The sequence below is a fragment of the Arachis hypogaea genome, chromosome 13 (genome assembly GCF_003086295.3).
Source record: "Arachis hypogaea cultivar Tifrunner chromosome 13, arahy.Tifrunner.gnm2.J5K5, whole genome shotgun sequence".
Classification (NCBI taxonomy): domain Eukaryota; kingdom Viridiplantae; phylum Streptophyta; class Magnoliopsida; order Fabales; family Fabaceae; genus Arachis; species Arachis hypogaea.
In genome coordinates this window covers 75,210,779-75,216,929 of record NC_092048.1, presented here as the reverse complement: position 1 = coordinate 75,216,929, position 6,151 = coordinate 75,210,779, and the positions used below count along the sequence as shown (strand labels likewise).

At 37.6% G+C, this 6,151-nt stretch overlaps 1 non-coding gene across 1 annotated transcript; it reads right to left on the bottom strand.

The window, feature by feature from the left end:
* Positions 1–1,855: 1,855 nt before the first annotated feature.
* Positions 1,856–1,963, bottom strand: LOC112739309 (small nucleolar RNA R71). The gene has a single exon (XR_003170241.1). It is a non-coding gene; the product is annotated as a small nucleolar RNA R71 (small nucleolar RNA).
* Positions 1,964–6,151: the final 4,188 nt, after the last annotated feature.

Below are 6,151 nucleotides of genomic sequence, written 5' to 3'. Positions count from 1 at the left end.
TAAGTTTGGTGTCAATTGCATGTGCATCTTGCATTTTTCGAAAATTCTCATGCATTCATGGTGTTCTTCATGATCTTCAAGTTATTCTTGGTAAGTCTTCTTGTTTGATCTTGATGATTTTTTGTTTTGTGTCTTTTCATGTTTTTCATATGCATTCTTGAATTCTTAGTGTCTAAGCATTAAAGAATTCTAAGTTTGGTGTCTTGCATGTTTTCTTTGCATTAAAAATTTTTCAAAATTGTGTCTATGATGTTCATCTTGACATTCATAGTGTTCTTGGTGTTCATCTTGACATTCATAGCATTCTTGCATGCATCACATGTTTTGATCTAAAAATTTCATGCATTGCATCTCTTTAGTGTTTTTTTCTCTCATCATAAAAATTTCAAAAAATAAAAAAATATCTTTCCCATTTTCTCTCATCAAATTCGAAAATTTGGATTGACTTTTTCAAAAAATTTTAAATCAAATTGTTTCTCATGAGTCAAATCAAATTTTCAATTTGAAAATCTTATCTTTTTCAAAATCTTTTTCAAAAATTAAATCTTTTTCAAAATTCTTAGTTATTTTCAAAAATTCCAAAAATATTTTTCAAAAATCTTTTTCTTATTTTTATATCAAATTTTTGAAAATAACATAATCAATTAATGTTTTGATTCAAAAATTTGAAGTTTGTTACTTGCTTGTTAAGAAAGATTCAAACTTTAAGTTCTAGAATCATATCTTGTGATTTCTTATGAATCAAGTCATTAATTGAGATTTTAAAAATCAAATCTTTTTCAAAACTAATTTCTAAAATATCTTCTTATCTTACCTTTTTCAAAAAGTTGGTTTCAAAATATCTTTTCTAACCTCCTAACTTCTTATCTTTTCAAAATTTGTTTCAACTAACTAACTAACTTTTTGTTTGTTTCTTAACTTTTTCAAAACTACCTAACTAACTCTCTCTCTCTCTAATTTTCGAAAATATCTTCCCTCTTTTTCAAAAATTTCTTTTTAATTAACTAATTATTCTTATTTTTATTTTTGATTTTAAAAATTTTCGAAAAATACTAACATTTTTCAAAAACCATTTTCGAAAATCACTAACCCTTTTTCAAAAATTATTTTCGAAAATTCTCCCTCTCCCATCTTATTCTATTTATTTATTCATCTACTAACATCTCATCTCACATCTCAACCCTCCTCACAGTTGTGTTTCTTCCACTATATTACATTCTTTGTCTCCCCCTCTTCTTCTACTCACACAGGGATCCCTGTACTATGGTATAAAGGATCCATATTATTATTATTATTTTTTTCTGTGCCCTCTTCTTTGTCATATGAGCAGGAGCAAGGATAAGAACATTCTTGTGGAAGCAGATCCAGAACCTGAAAGGACTCTGAAAAGGAAACTAAGAGAAGCTAAAATACAACAATCCAGAGATAACCTTTCAGAAATTTTCGAACAGGAAGAGGAGATGGCAGCCGAAAATAATAATAATGTAAGGAAGATGCTTGGTGACTTTACTGCACCTAATTCCAATTTACATGGAAAAAGCATCTCCATTCCTGCATTGGAGCAAACAACTTTGAGCTGAAACCTCAATTAGTTTCTCTGATGCAGCAGAACTGCAAGTTTCATGGACTTCCATCTGAAGATCCTTTTCAGTTCTAAACTGAATTCTTGCAGATATGTGATACTGTTAAGACTAATGGAGTAGATCCTGAAGTCTACAGGCTCATGCTTTTCCCTTTTGCTGTAAGAGACAGAGCTAGATTATGGTTGGATTCTCAACCCAAAGACAGCCTGAACTCTTGGGATAAGCTGGTCACGGCTTTCTTAGCCAAGTACTTTCCTCCTCAAAAGCTGAGCAAGCTTAGAGCTGATGTTCAAACCTTCAGACAGAAAGAAGGTGAATCCCTCTATGAAGCTTGAGAAAGATACAAACAGTTGACCAAAAAGTGTCCTTCTGACATGCTTTCAGAATGGACCATCCTGGATATATTCTATGATGGTTTATCTGAGCTATCAAAGATGTCACTGGACACTTCTGCAGGTGGATCCATTCATCTAAGGAAAACGCCTGCAGAAGCTCAAGAACTCATTGACATGGCTGCTAATAACCAGTTCATGTACACTTCTGAAAGGAATCCTGTGAGTAATGGGACGCCTATGAAGAAGGGAGTTCTTGAAGTTGATACTCTGAATGCCATATTGGCTCAGAATAAAATATTGACTCAGCAAGTCAATATGATCTCTCAGAGTCTGCATAGAATGCAAGCTGCATCCAACAGTACTCAAGAGGCTTCTTATGCAGAAGAAGCTTATGATCCTGAGAACCCTGTAATAGCAGAGGTAAATTACTTAGATGAACCTTATGGAAACACCTATAACTCATCATGGAAAAATCACCCCAATTTCTCATGGAAGGATCAAAAGCCTCAACAAGGCTTTAATAATGGTGGAAGAAACAGGTTTAACAATAATAAACCTTTTCCATCATCCACTCAGCAACAGACAGAGAACTCTGAACAAAATGCTTCTAATTTAGCAAATCTAGTCTCTGATCTATCTAAGGCCACTGTGAGTTTCATGAATGAAACCAGGTCTTCCATTAGAAATTTGGAAGCACAAGTGGGCCAGCTGAGTAAAAGGATCACTGAAATCCCTCCAAGTACTCTCCCAAGCAATACAAAAGAGAATCCAAAAGGAGAGTGCAAGGCCATTGACATAAGCACCATGGCCGAACCCAAAGAGGGAGAGGAAGACGCAAATCCTAAGGAGGAAGACCTCCTGGGACGTCCAGTGATCAATAAGGAGCTTCCCTCTGAAGAACAAAAGGACTCTGAGGCTCATCTAGAGACCATAGAGATTTCATTGAACCTCCTTATGCCCTTCATGAGCTCTGATGAGTATTCCTCTTCTGAAGAGAATGAGGATGTTACTGAAGAGTAAACTGCCAAGTTTCTTGGTGCAATCATGAAGCTGAATGCCAAATTATTTGGCATTGATACTTGGGAAGTTGAACCTCCCTTGTTCATCAATAAACTAAGTGATCTGGATCAACTGACATTGCCTTAGAAGAGACAGGATCCTGGAAAGTTCATAATACCCTGTACCATAGACACCATGATCTTTAAGGCTCTATGTGACCTTGGTTCAGGAATATGATGACAAGTCATCATAGTCTAGTTTTACTAGCCTTTTTCTTTGTTTTTCATTTGGTTTATGCACTTTCTTGCACTCTAAGTAAGTAATTTGGAATGAAAATGCATGACTTCTTTGAATCAAACAACCACCATGAAATTGATGCTAAATCATGAGGTTTAAGCTAAATTTAATTGATTTTTAATGATTAATAGACCTTGTGAATTTGGTGATACTTTGATTGGTTGTTTTGATTAATTGTAGGTGAAGAAAAGAAGAAAAGAAGGAAGCGTGGCCTAAGAAGCGTGGCTCAAAGGAGAAAAAGTGTGGCCAAGAAAGGAGGAAGTGTGGTGCAACAAAACCATGAAGCTCTCTCCAAAGATCACTAAGTGAGCGCTACACTTGCTTCCAGGAGACCAAGGCACAAAGCTCAGCTCACTTTGTGAGCTGAGCACAACACAAGGCCAAGAAATAGGAAATGAGGAACCAAGCTCAGCTCACAAAGTGAGCATTATCGAGAGCATTGAGGAAATAATTCAAAGAAAATGATTTGCAAATGCATGCTCCAAGACTTGAACTCATGACCAAGGGGGATGGGAGAGGCGCTACTCACTAAGGAAAATAAGCAAAAAATGGCCAAATGCACTCCTCAAGGTTCGAACTCACCACCATGAGGAAACAAGGAAGCAAGGCATCACAAGAAAACTAAGGAAAAGCTCCAGCGAATGCTTCCTCCAAGTTTCGAACCAAGGACCCTTCCTTGGATGCACCAAAGCTCAGCTCACAAAGTGAGCAGAGCGCTATCCATGGGCACATGCAACACATCTTGACACGGCCTGGAAAAGAGTGGAGTGCGTATGACACGGTCCTGGGCAGCACAAGGCGCGCACAAATTGGCACCAAGACACTAGCGCTCAGCTCACAAAGTGAGCTGAGCTCTCCCCTGATGCTTCCCAACCAGCAAGACACGCTATGCAAGGCACAAAGCTCAGCTCACTTTGTGAGCTGAGCATTCCCCTGGGAGATGCATTTGGGCTGAAATTGAAATTTAAAATTCCAACTTACTTCATTCCTTCACCAAATCAAAAGCCCATCCAAATTCCAATATCCAAGAATAGAAAGTGTATAAATAGGAGTTAGTTCGATGTAATTAGGGAGCTGAATTTTATTTTGAATTTTTCTTTGAACTTTCATTTTTCATTTTTGAGCTTTTGTTTTTGAGTTTAGATTTCAGAGAACTTGGAAGGAGAATTGATCTCTCTTCTTCTTGTTCTTGCTTGAACACTCTTTTATTTCCTTGCTTTGGATCTTGGGTGGAGAATTGAAGAACTTCTGTTTCAATCTCACCTTGAGATCTTGTTTTAATTTTCTGCATAATTGAATTCCAATTTCCCTTTACTGCTTCTTCTTCTACAATTTCTGCAATTCACTTTTCTTCATTTCTCTTGCAATTGTTCTTGTTGGATCAAGGAAGGATTTGAGATCTAGAATTGTTATCTAGTCTCTTCCACTCCTGAGATCTTCAACCTCTTTTACTTTGCTACAAATTAAGCACTGCTTTCTTGCTTTTAAATTCTTCAAGTCATTTTACTTTTCTGTTAAGATCCACTTCACTGCACTTAGATTTTCTCTTTTATGTTTAATGCAATTTAGTTGTTCTTGTTCAGATTCTGCAATCCCAATTTCCAATTCCTTTTATGATTCAAGCAATTTACATTTTTTGCACTTTAAGCTTCAGCCATTTACATTTCTTGCAATCTAAGTTTCTGCAATTTATATTACTTGCACTTTAAGAATCTGCTTCTTTACTTTCCTGCTCTTTAATTTACTGCACTTTACCTATCTCCCTTTATATTTCAAGCAATTTAGTTTCTGCAAAACACAAATCACTCAACCAAAACTTGATTCGCTTGACTAAATCAACCACTAAACAAAAATTTCTCAATCCTTCAATCCCTGTGGGATCGACCTCACTCATGTGAGTTATTATTACTTGATGCGACCCGATACACTTGCCGGTGAGTTTTGTGTTGGATCGTTTTCCACACATCAGAATAAACCTCATGCCCCTCTCTTTAATAGAGAAACTGGGAATCTATGGGGTGCAAGCTGCTAAAATCTCATTAGAGATGGCAGACAGTTCAAGAAAACAGGCTTATGGACAAGTAGAGGACGTGTTAGTAAAGGTTGAAGGCCTTTACATCCCTGCTGATTTCATAGTCCTGGATACTGGAAAGGAAGAGGATGAATCCATCATCCTAGGAAGACCTTTCCTGGCCACAGCAAGAGCTGTGATTGATGTTGACAGAGGTGAAATAGTCCTTCAATGGAATAAGGACTCCCTTGTGTTTAAAACTCAAGGATCTCCCTCTGCAACCATGGAGAGGAAGCAGAAAAAGCTTCTCTCAAAGCAGAGTCAACCAGAGCCCCCACAGTCAAACTCTAAGTTTGGTGTTGGGAGGCCACAACCAAACTCTAAGTTTGGTGTTGAACTCCCATATCCAAACTCTAAGTTTGGTGTTGGAGAGTCTCAACAAAGCTCTGCACATCTATGAGGCTCCATGAGAGCCCACTGTCAAGCTATTGACATTAAAGAAGCGCTTGTTGGGAGGCAACCTAATTTTTATTTATCTAACTATATTTTTCTTAGTTATATGTCTTTGTAGGTTCATGATCATGTGGAGTCACAAAATAAATATAAAAAAATTGAAAACGGAATAAAAAACAGCAGAAGAAAAATCACACCCTGGAGGAGCATCTGTCTGGCGTTCAGCGCCAGAACAGAGCATGGTTCTGGCGCTAAACGCCCAAAATGGGCAGCTTCTGGGCGCTGAACGCCAGAACAGGCATGGTTCTGGTGTTCAACGCCAGAAATGGCACACAAATGGGCGTTGAACGCCCAAAATGGCCACCAACCTGGCGCTGAACGCCCAGAGTTGTGTGCAAAGGCATTTTTACATGCCTAATGGGTGCAGGGATGTAAATCCTTGAACACCTCAAGATCTGTGGACCCCACAGGAT